Raw genomic sequence first — 13,267 nt, 5'->3', positions numbered from 1 at the left:
TGGTCTATTCAGTGAATAATCTTTTGACAGACTCAATTACTAGAGAAACTCTTAGAAAAGTAAGTGTGGTTCTTAAGGAGTTTGTAAACCAAACTGAGACTCTGTGTGGTAAAAGTCACTTGACCTTTAATGTCCATCTACTTCTGCATTTACCTAGAGGTGTTAGTGACTGGGGAGCTCTTTGGGCAACCTCTGCTTTCCCTTATGAAGGGTACAACAGGGTATTAAAAAGCCTTTTCTAGGGTACACAGAGCGTATCAAAACAAGTGTGTGAAATGTATACTGTGATAAAAAAAGGTAAAAAAGCTACAAGCATACAAAGTGCCAGTGAACCTGTACATATTTTCTTAAAAAAACTTATTGGATCAACAAGAATTTCTACTTGGTCATCAAGTTAAAAAAGAAGTACTTGTGTATGACAGGTTTATTTACAATCATGTTTTGTATCGCACTAAAAACTATAACCATGTAATGAAAAGGTCTAACTTTACAGCTGAATTGCAAAATAGTCATGTTGTTGAACTAACCTCTCTTCTGCTAGTAAAGTGCAGAGATGGGCCATGCTCTGTTCATGGGAGAGAGATAGCTATATTGACTGTGAAGAAACTGGAAAAAAATTGCAGATTTTATATACAGTAGAGAGTTTAGCATATCCTCAAACTTTCTCATTGAAATTCACAAGAATGATAAAACAGAGGCTGTGTTTTTGGACCATTTGGAAAGGAAATGTGTTAGGATGTCAATTGATGAGAAGAGTTCTGTGAATTTCATGCCAAATGAAGTTGAAAGGGATTAGGTGTTTCATACTTTAAAATGAGCGTTTCAACAATTCTTCACAAATTAATCAATGTTAACCATGTTTTCATCAGAATGTACAAAACAATTTTCATACGAAATTATTATTACTAAATTATTAAAGAGTAAATAGATTCAAATTCCATTTTAATGTTGTTTTTTGTTTTACTTATTCCTAATCTTGTTATGAGGTTGGCAATCATTCGGAGTTCTTTGCTGCAATATTAAGTTTTATCATTTTTCTCCTATAGTTTTCTCTAAGTAGCTTTGAGCTAAATTACTGCTCTAGACTGCTAAGTGACTGTCCATTTTTTTATTTTCTGATTCCAAAAGTTCATATGATGCTTGCTATGACCTTTCAACTCTGTTGGCAGCATTACAGGACCTATTAGAATCAGGAAGCGCAACAGAAATTTTAGATGAACATGAAGCATTATCAAGCCTTATAACATGGACATGCAGACATGTTTGTCAGCGTGAGCAATACACAGTTAATGCCTGTGTCTTCCTGATGTTTTACATATCACAGACAGCTGTTTCTCACAGCTAGAGCACCACTTGGAAATTAAATACTGTGCAAGTAAAGAAGGAAGGCAGCTTGCAGGAAAATTAAAAAAAGAACACAAGTGACTGCAATTGTCCTGCCCTTTTCACAAATCACAAATTCACAGCCTAGCGATAAGGACGTGGTACAACTCTTTCTGTTTTGACATGTGTAACGTGCAGTGTTGTGTGGTATAGTGCCATTACGGATTCTGTCCCCTGTCGATGAGAAGAGAGGAGGTTAAGAGCTCTAAAACCATGTATGCAGACGAGCTCGGCTCTTTTGCATTGTGGTTTAGATGCTCACTTGGAGTGCGTAGGGTTGCCAGTTCACGCCCAGCCTCCACCCTGTTACACATGTATGAACAGGATAATATAGTATTGTTATTGTCAAAAAGAAAACGTATATGGTTAAAGTAAAGGAGTCTGTACATCTGTTGATTTATTTATATTTTTTAAAAATGTGCATATTTGTATATAATAATTTATTATATCTATTTAAAATTTTGTAGGACAATAAATTCTGTCCATATTCATTATGGCTGCTGCTTTGTCTTTTTAAATATTAAGGGTTACTTGAAGTTATCTGCAGGCAACACTTGTGTTATTTACTATGATGTGCTTTTATTTTGTTTTAAAAAGTTTACACACCCCAGCTATATCAGAAATATTTTAAAACAGAATAAAATAAAACAAAAACAGCTCTGCTTAAATTTATTATACATTATTTTGTTCCTACTAATGTGCTATTTTCAGTATCTGGTAATTAAATAAATAGGTTTATTAAACGGTTTATTAAAAGTTAAGTATTTTGCTTTATTCAATCTATAAACCTAGTATATACTGTAAAAGTCATTCTTACATTTTCAGTCCTAAACAGAGTCATAGTATTATTCTTTTGCATACTATAGGAGGAGTCCTATTGAGGTACTATAGGGAGACCCTTTTGAGTACTATAGGAGGATACTTTTTTTTAAAGAATCCTACAGGATTCCTTTAAAACCCTTTTAGTCCTATAGAGAGTCCTATAGTACTACTATAGGATTCTATGGGACATTTCCGTAAGGGTGACTATGGTCATGGAACTCAATTCTGACCCTGGTCAAGTAGCACTATTCTGACTCTGGTCATATGACAAATGACTGCTTCCTAACGCAATTTGTCAAGGCACCGACGAGACGGGAAGCATGCCTTGATTTAGTCTTTTCAAATAACGAAGACAGAATAACTAAAACAGAGGTCAGAGAGCCATTGGCAAACTCAGACCACAACATGGTTTCATTTGAAGTGATTTTCAAAACCCAAAAAGTAATGACTAAAGCTAAGGTTTACAATTTTAGAAAAGCAAACTATGAAGGTATGAAACAGAGACTAACAGAAGTAGATTGGAGTAAAATAGAGAAAACATCCACAGAAAAGGATGGCTGTTTTTTAAAAATGTAGTACTAGAGGTGCAAAACAATTACATCCCAAAAGTAGACAAATCTAAATCTAAAACAAAATGGCCAAAATGGTTTAATAGATCAATTTAAAAAAAAAAAATATTCAGCTGAAAAAAGGCACTTTACAGAGCGTTTAAAAGGGACCAAAAACAAAGTACACATAAAGAGTACTTGGAACTGCAAACATAAGTCAAAAAGGAAGTTAGAAAGGCCAAGAGAGAGAGAGAGAGAGAGAGAGAAATGAACATTGCTAAGGGGGCTAACACCAATTCCAAAATGTTTTTCCAATATATTAAAAGCAAGAGAATCTTCAAAAGAGGAGGTTAAATGTCTAAGAGACACAAATGGCAAAATCATAGACAAAAAAATAGCGAATATATTAAATGATTACTTTTCACAAGTTTTTACAAAGGAGGATACGGACAACATGCCCCACATGCCCCACATGTTGACCTGTTCCTATCCAGTTTTAAATAACTTTAGCATAACAGAGGCAGAAGTGTTAAAGGGACTAGGAGCTCTTAAAATAAACAAATCCCCTGGGCCGGATGAGATCCTCCCAATAGTACTCAAAGAAATGAAAGAAGTTATTTACAAACCGCTAATCAAGATCATGCAACAGTCTCTTGACACAGGGGTTGTACCGACAGACTGGAAAATTGCAAACGTAATACCGATCCACAAAAAGGGAGACAAAACTGAACCAGGTAACTACAGGCCAATAAGCCTGACTTCTATTATATGTAAACTTATGGAAACTATAATAAGATCCAAAATGGAAAATTACCTATATGGTAACAATATCCTGCGAAACAGTCAGCATGGTTTTAGGAAAGGGAGATCGTGTCTAACTAACCTGCTTGATTTTTTGAGGATGCAACATCGACAATGGATAATTGCAAAGCATATGACATGGTTTATTTAGATTTCCAGAAAGCTTTATAAATAAAGCAAGCATTGCTATTATAAAAAGATACCCTTTCTACTTCAACAGACGCATACTGCAGCGAAAACAAAAACGGAAGTACTTTGGAAACACACTGATGACGTCTCCCTACACGTCTCTTCTTACAGAAAGAGGTGGCAGGGCAGCTTTGTGATTAAGGGAAGAAAAGAAAGCATTACCTCACACAAAAATACCGGAGTAAGGAGCCACTTTGCTGTAATTACACCACCATACTTTAGAAAGGGACTCAGCTGTGTAGGGTTTCATTCTGTAGTTTAGTTTTGGACTTTGTTGTGATCTGTATTTCATTTACTTGCACTTATCTGCTCCCTATTGCACTTAACCTAATCTGAAGTATTTTGTATTTCACATGCGCTCGTAGCTAACCCGGATATAACGATCAACACTGTTCTCCGCTCTGGAGCTGCCCCGATATCAAATCTTACTGGGTTTTGTAATCGCTCTTATTAGGACTGAAATCATTGTATTTTGTAGCTTTGCTCTTAATTGTACTGTAATTCTGGATATGCATTTTTTTGTATACAACTGTAAGGTCGCCCTGGGTAAGGGCGTGTGATAAGAAATAAATAAATAAATAAATAATAATAATAATTTAACCTTTGTTTTTATATGCGTGCGTCTCATGTGCTTCACAAAATTATAACTATATAAATAAAATGTATTATTATTATTGTTAGTAAAAAAAAAAAATATTAAATGTTAACTCCCCTTTTTTTTGGTTAATAACTTCTGTACATTGAGTTGCTGTAGTTTGAGGAGACTTGATGGGATCCGGCTCTCAGCGTGCTGAAACATACTTCATAATAAACACGGCACTTGTCTCTGTTTTAAGCCTGCGAGGCTGGGTTTTGTATTATGTGGTGTGGGCTCGGTGCTCTGTATTTTGAAACGGCTTTCAGAAGCAGACAGTAGCATATACAGGTGTTTAGGTGTGTTATGGTTCCTGGGCTTTTCAGTTACTGTGCCCCGCATCTAAGGAATTCTCTTGCTCGGAATATTCGGGAAGCAGGTGCAATAACTTCTAGTTTAAGACTTTATTTAAAACCTGACTTTCAGTCCATAGCTTTGATTAGATTATCCAATCTTTGTGTTGTTAAGCACTCAGGCGCTATGGACGTGTAAAATTGTACCGCATAGAAACACTGGCAGCTATAGCTCTGGTTACAGTAATACTTACCGGGGTCTCCTATCTGTACCGACGTATCACTATCGGTATCACTTCAACTTATAGAGTCAGCCATCTTGCGTAAACACAGAAAACACTGACGTTACACTGTACACCCAAGAACGTGTGACGCGTTTAATATCTGAACGGCACGTGTGTATACATGTATAATAGAAACGTTCTATTCCTAAACAGCAGTGTTTATACGTCATCAGGTGTTGACGTTTAGTCATTTGGAACTCTAAATAACGCTCAACGTTATGTGTTTTTAATCTGTGCTTTTTTTTTGGATAAGTTGAATGTTTATATTTTAAACACCAGCCCTGTTATAAACCTGTACGAATGTTTAAAAATGTTTTACAAATCATAAACGCGTCCATGAGTTTACAAAACAAACTAAATCCTAAACACATTTAGAATTATAAACACAGTGACGTGTTTGAAAAGCGTGACAAATACGTGTTTTAAAGTTAAACACTCGGTCTTACTGCGTACGATATTCGACTGCAACATTATTTTTGTTATTGTTTAGGCTCGATAGGTATTTAAAAAATTAGGTTAACATGTATATTTACAAAATTAATAACAAATGTAAAATGGGGCTCCCGAGTGGCGCATCCAGTAAAGGCGCTCCACGTGGAGTGCAGGATGCGCTCTATAGTCTGGACGTCGCGAGTTCAAGTCCAGCTTATTCCTTTGCCGACGGAGGACAGGAGCTTCCAGGGGGCGCCGCCCGAGGGGAGGGAGGGCTAGGTTGGCCAGGGTGTCCTCGGCTCACCGCGCACCAGCGACCCCTGTAGTCTGGCTGGGCGCCTGCGGGCTTGCCTGTAAGCTGCCCGAGAGCTGCGTTGTCCACCAACGTTGTAGCTCTTGGGTGGCTACATGGTGAGTCCGCAGTGTGAAAAAAAGCAGTCGGCTTTTATATATATAGTGTTTTAAATTATTATGTTTTGTTTTACTATTAGTTTTACTTGTTTAGTTGTAGTTTATATAGTTTTTAGCGAAAGCTAAACATGGCAACGTACGTGGTCTTTCTATAATGAGCAACGGGAGTGAAGTTGGTTCGGAGGATTTCGATACCAGCAACAGTGATGCTGACTTATCACTCAGTGATTATGATGAAGAGGATGTGGAGCCAAGAACAATACAAACTGTACGAACAGAAGAGCATGCAGTTACTTTACAGGTAAGCCAGCTGCAAACGGGAAGCTGTTTGGTTTGAAATGGCAGTGCTGTGACTAAATACTATCAAAACACAGCACTGGGTACAGGCAATGCGGCAGCCAGATCCATCACAATGCCTGTGCAAAGTAGCTGTGTACAAGCATTTGTGACTATCCCTCCAACACAAGCGAAGCAGACACTGTAAAAAAGGTACAGGGTCTGCTATGAAAATTAAAACAAAAGAAAAGACAAAAGAAAAGAAAAATGTGCAGTGGTTGCGAAGGCAATCCCGGGTTCTGTTGTATTGAACATTTCAATAAATGGCACAGAGCAAGTCAAAACTGGCACACGTTTTGAAGTTGTATTTATTTGATAATTACTGTTTACTGATTATTATTGTTATTAGCAGCTTTTTTGTTTTCATTGTTAAAAAAAAACAAAAAACGTTTTTATCTCTATATTGAATATGGGTATGTAGTACACAGCAGCATAAAGGGTTAATGAAAAACACAGTTTAAGTCATTTATTTGTGTTTTATTCATCATATGTTAACATTTTATAGCAACTACAGATTTGAAAACATTATTATTATTATTATTATTATTATTATTATTATTATTATTTTCAAAATCTGGTACCTGGGAAGGGGTTTCATTTTTACATCTGGAGTTGAAGTGGTTAATAATAAATGAAAATACTTACTGTTAAAAGGCTAGCAAGTTGGTTAAACTCTCCTGGTAGCATTAAGCTTGCTGTGCAGTATTGCTTGAATAGTGTACGAGTGTTTGCCTTCAATTGTTTGTATAAAGTTATTTAAAGATTTTGTTTTCCTAAGCTTTATTGACAAAACCCAGAAGTGTGTGTGGGGTGGCGCAGTTGTTGACATTCGTGTGAGCTGTTTTTAATCAAACTGTCAGATTGTAATCTGTCTGCATCCATCCGTTGTTGATATTAAGAGTTATTTCTTCACCACTTCCAAACCCAAATATTACACTACGAATTGTGTTTTGTTTGCTGTCACTGAAAGCAGATCAGCGCTCAGCCTTTGCTGGGAACACGTGACGTGGGTGTAAAAAAAGTCACGTGATAGAGGGATACTACAGTATAGTTTTATGTCGTAGAGATTGGCTATCCAATGTGTCACTCATTCTGGAGCTGTGTATAGCAATTGCGAAATGATGCGGCAGGGGCGGGGCTTTACTTCAAACAGATATCGCGTGGTTTGACTGTGGCGCTGAACTGTAAGATCGCAATGTACATATTTCTATTTTTTAGTTTGTATTTATACTGCTGGGTTTTTACTGGAGCAATCTAGGTAAAGTACCTTGCTCAAGGGTACAGCAGCAGTGTCCCCTACCAGGGATTGAACCCACGACCTTCCAGTCAAGAGTCCAGAGCCCTAACCACTACTCCACACTGTATAAAAAAAATATTACTGTGTTATTATTATTATTATTATTATTATTATTTATTTAATTTGTTTTGCATTCCACTTTGTATCATGAAAGAAAATTAAAACGTTGATTAATATACGAGTTTTGCAAGTATGACCTGTATCATAATATTGCAGACAGAAACGGACCCCGATTGTAGCGGCGGTAAGAATCCAAGAGTACAACTTTTATCTTCCAAAATAGAAAGCTATTTTATTGATGAAATCGAGTGAACAGCAACACTCGGGCTGCTCTTAGCTGACCGCCAGAGCGCCCCAGGAGAACGCCCCCCACTGCCCCGTGCCTGACAACGGGGTACCGGCAGGACACCCCCGTCCCGCCCCCGCGTCTCCAGCAGAGTAAATCTCCGCGACAACAGAGATCAAATCATGTGAGAGAAGGGAACACGCGGATATCACGTGACTAACACGCTGTCACCGCCCCGCTTTCATTGGAAGAGTCACGCGGAATGATTTGAGACACGTGATCAGTCCTCTCTCATTGGTTAACGCCCGTCGCTGGATGTTTCCACAGCGTGATTTGTACCATCGTCCACAAAACCGTTTTTTCCAGTATTTTTTTGTTAAATTGGTTATTGCAAAGTCAAATTTGAAAAACACCAAACCCGGTAGCCGATTCCACAAAAAAAGACCACGTTTTTCCTAACACTAAAAGGTAAGTGCTGAGTTATTTATTACTCAAAGTGAAATGTATGTATTTGTTAATCTCCATCGATATGCATGAACATTCGTGTGTGTGTGTGTGTGTGTGTGTGTGTGTGTGTGTGTGTGTGTGTGTGTGTGTGTGTGTGTGTGTGGGGTCGGATTGACAGGCTCAACAAACCCTGTGAACGGGGTAGCATCTGGTGAAATACTTTTTGAGATACAGCATGGCGAAGAAAACAGCTTTTTAAAAAAAAAAAAAAGAAAAAAAAGAAAAATGAAGACGCTTTTGTATACACCTGTATCTCGAAAAGTACTGCTAATTTAGGAACCACACTTGGCATACACATAGTCCCGGGAGTGTAGATGTGCAACGGGGTATATATTTTCGGAGGGGTCCTGGTTTTACCGAAATTGAACCAAAAAAGATAACTGTCTGACGTCAGTGCCTGGTAGCGTTGCTTTCGACCGTTCATTTCACTGAATAAATAGGGAGGCATTGAATAGCCTATAGTTCAGCACACACGGGTCAGATCTGTGTTTCTGTCCGGTTAAAACTGGTAATCAGTGATAATAATGAGTGTTTGTGCCTTCAGTACTGGAGAAACTAATAATAATTTGTTCATTTAGGAAATACGTTTGCTTCCCCAAACACTCGTTTTTTTTGGCAGCCTAATAGAAGAACAAGTCAGCTGACTGGCCAAGCTTTATTTCTGATGAGCTCTCATTTTGGCAGGCGTCACAAATCTCCGCCAATTTACGTAGTTTTAGTGCCTCATTTGTTGAGCAATGAAAGAAGGCTTTGTGCAATATGAAAACAGCGGTAGGAATATTATTTTCTTCAGTGCGCTGAAACTATCTGAATATTCTTACAAACATTGCTGCACATTCATTCGAAGCCAAAAAGTCGACGTCTGTGTCTAAAATGGCAAGTGATGTGTGAGATTAACATAAAAACCAACAACAACAAAGTGATGCTTCAGATTTGGCAAGCGAGTCAGAATCGAGGGATACAGACCGCTGCAGGTAATGCACATCGCTCGAAAGTGCTTCACACTTTCCAGACACTGGGCAAAGGTACATGCTACGTATAGTGATCAACGTTTTGTTTTGTTGTGATCCTATTTTCTGTTATGAGGAGAGTAATAAACGAAAATTGTGGGGGGGTTTTGTACAACGCCACCTTTTCCACATATATTTTTTGAAGCGTTTATTTAAGTTACATTTGACAGTTTTCACTTGCATGCACAGCTTAAAAAAGAAAAAGTAAACCCCAGTAATGCTGTTACTTCATGAAAATGTGTCATTTGCCACTTTGTTTATTGCGAAGAAACTACAATGGCAGGGATAAAAAAAGAAAGAAAAAAGCGATATCTACTTATGTACTGTTTCTGCCTGAAATACACACGTGGAAAGTGTATACTTTTATAGTTAATCCAGTGGAGCAAAGTAAAGCCTTCACAACCTATTCTGGAATAGTACAGTTTTACATATTTTAGGATAAATAGTATTGTGCTGCAAGCATTCAAGTTAACTAACGAGCTTTCGTTAGTTAACTTGAATGCTTGCAGCACAGTGATTGTCAGAACATTTTCTAGTTTTAATAAAATTAAAATGAATAACATGCTGTTTTAATAGCATTACAGTGAGATTTGTATAATTGTTTGTTTGCAAGGTGTCATTTGAATACTGGTCAGGAAATGGTATTTGCTTAATATTTTTATTATTAATGGTGATCAAACATTGTAACTTGTTAAGTAGTTATTTCTGAGATGTATTAGTTGATTGGTGCAAGTGCAGTGTTGCAACGTTTTGTTACTGTATGTAAAGTCTGATCGGATAGTCAGATTTTCACGACCATTTAAACAACCCCCCACCACTACGCACATCTTGAGCGCCCTGTGGCCCCCCAAGGTTTGGAAATGTCCTTATCTGGCCCGCCAGAGAATGTAATTGAGTACCACTGCTGTAAATGGTTATGATCTTGTATAGCGTAGGTTCTAAAAAAAAAAAAGTGAGACGATAATGTTTTGCCAAATAGAATAAAATACAAATGCATACTGTTATATGTATGCGTGTTATATATTCCATATTTAAGCACATACATTAAACACTTTCTGCTATTTGTTTACTGTATATCGCTGCCAAAGGAAGTTTGAGATTTTTTAAATTAACACAAAGTTGTTCTTCAACTGCTACAGAATGTTTATCTTGAAGAGACCTTCTTCACAACACGAAGTAATTTACTGACACTATCGAGAATCTCTTATATCAAATCATTAATCGTGGTAGCTAGCGTCACTTGCAGAGACTTACGCAGGTAGGCCTATATATTAATTTAGCTGTAAGACATTTTCCATCGCTGAAAAAAAAATAGACTTCATGATTAATCTAACTTCAGGTAATTCAGTGAAATATTTTACTTGCCGATATATATTTGGGGACGGCCCACCCCTCCAGACTAGGACATATTTTAATGCCTTCTATGTAATGAATTAAACATTTGCACAATATTCTAGTTCACAATTTAAAATGGAGAAAATGTAATCCCACTATATTGCTATCTATTGCTAGTCAATTATGTTAATGATTTAAACTATTGACAACATGTTTAAGAACATATGAAGTGGGAAGCGTTTAAAATCTTGAAAAAAAATGTATGTACAGTACTGTGCTTAATACGAGTTAGGCCTAATGTATGTACTCTACTGTACTTAATACGTTTCTGATTTTACATTTCTGGATTGCAATGAGATATAAAATACATCTTACAGTATGTCTTTAAAAAATGTAGAGTTTTGACATAGGTTAGATTTAGGTTTATGTTAAGTTGTGTGCTTAACTGTTTGGGTTTATTTTAAGTTTTTTGACTGTAGTAGTAAACAAAAAAAACACGTTTCAAAGGCATGTGGAAATGCGGGTGCATGAACGTTTTATCATTTTTTTTACAAATGGTAATTTGGAGCTTCAAGGAATTTTCCTGTGCTAAGTTTAAACAAGAAGAATGACTTTGTTCGGATAATTTTGTACAGTGGACATATATATGTATGGCATATTATATCATACGTTTGCTTCTGGCCAGAGCCAGTTTGGCGGGTAAATACTTTTGTCTCTGTTCCATTTGGTGGGGGTGGGGGGGAACCCTCGAATTCACCTGCAGTTGCAGATTTTCTTTTTCTCTCTCCAAATGTTAAGCCACACAAAACAAGCAAAGTTGGGTTGCAAATGCATCGTTTTGATTGGGTCGTCAGCCAAGCAGGAAAAACATTTAATTGGATTATTACAATTTGTACTGTGCTTGCTGTTGCCTGATGCTAGAGCTTCTTATTTATGATGGTAACTTGAGGTATTTCAGTAGAAATGTTCTACTTTAGTTCAGTAGGATTTTTGATGTCATTACAGAAGTAACACTTTTTTTATTCCGTTTGATACTAGACATATTCAAAGCTACACTGCAGTCGTTATCAGTAGAGTATGTACATAACACTGATTGCATACATTCAACTTTTGCTATACAATATTTAAGAACTGGTAGACCATAGATTGATGCATGAAAAATACACAGCCAAATCTGATGTAGAGTCGACTCCACTTATTTGCATATTGAATAATTGTATAATAATTGCTTAACTGCATAGCATGCAGCTGGTCCCGTTTTTAAGCGCATAATTTTCTATGATTGTATGGTACTAAATGCACATTTCGCGGTCCCGAAGTCCGTTGTTCATTGCATTTTAATTTGGATAATTGCATAATGCGAGCAATGTTCAAAAAATATATATGTTTGCGTTTGAGTTTCAAAAATAGCAGTGACGTAAGCGCATAGCAACTGTATGACAGCGGGAAAAGCAGGCACGAAAGACAGTTTTTTACAGTTGTTTATCAGCTCAATCGGCCGACTACTATGCATACTTCCATAAAATTATTTTTTTGCTACGTTGTAGTCAGAAGATCTATAGTAAGGTACTGTGCACCCCTGTTTAACTTTTATTTTTTACTGTACTGTATTACAATATATGAGTTTAGTCCGGCTGTAATATACGGTACATTAGTTTACATTATTTTACTTTTCATATCATAAGTTGCCAGAGAATAGTGTTTTGTATTGAGCGTATAACATTTCAAGTTGGTTTATTTTTGTGAACTTGTCCAATATTTTAAGTTACTCGTAATGAAATATAAAAAATAAATAAAGTTATGAATCTGATCAAAACGAATCATATACATGTACGCCCACTGTATTCCCTCACTCGGCGGTCCGAGCCCATGCAATTATGCTGTCTCCTGTAACTTGTATCCTCTTTTACTTGTTTCACTATCTATCATGAATCATGGAAATACTGTACAGGTGAAAATGCCATATTGATGAGCTTGATAGTTTAAGACGTATAGTTCATGTATCAATAACATAAATGTAAAATTTGGAAAAACAGAACAGGCTGAGTAGGAGCCGTTAACATTGGATTGGCCCAACTATACCTTTGATATTACTATATAAACAGTACTGTAGTATTTGTGTTTTTATTATACTGCAGTGAATGTAATTACAGGGTGTTGCCAACCAAAAACATAAAAATACAACATTTTCCAAGTACACCTGGAGGTCATGTGTTAACTTGTCGTTTTATTTGTTTTAGTGTAATGAAGACAAGATCCATCTACAAATACACAGGCTGTGATTAAAGCCTGACATCACAACTTCATAATCGTATATAATCATTATTTTAGTCATTGAGCAGACGCTTTTGTCAGAAACAACTTACAGAGACTATTTATTTAACTAGGAGAGTTACCCATTGAGACGGAGGCCTCATTACAAGAGGGTCCGGGGGAGGGGGGGAAGTGGGGCACAAACACACTTTTAACCCTAATTAAGGTAGAGGGACTTTAGGTAGGCCGGATTGTATAACCTGCTTTTTGGATTTGGCCATGACACCGGGATTAACATACCTGCTCTTACGAAGAGTGCCATGGGATCTTTAACATCCACACAATGTGGACAGGACCTCGGTTTAAAGATTGAAGTACTACTGAGCCAATTATATTTAAGTCAAACAATTACAAACAAAAACCCCAAAAACTACAATAAAAATCTA

The sequence above is a fragment of the Acipenser ruthenus genome, unplaced genomic scaffold (genome assembly GCF_902713425.1).
Source record: "Acipenser ruthenus unplaced genomic scaffold, fAciRut3.2 maternal haplotype, whole genome shotgun sequence".
In the NCBI taxonomy this organism is placed as follows: domain Eukaryota; kingdom Metazoa; phylum Chordata; class Actinopteri; order Acipenseriformes; family Acipenseridae; genus Acipenser; species Acipenser ruthenus.
Note: the sequence above shows the minus strand (reverse complement) of the source record.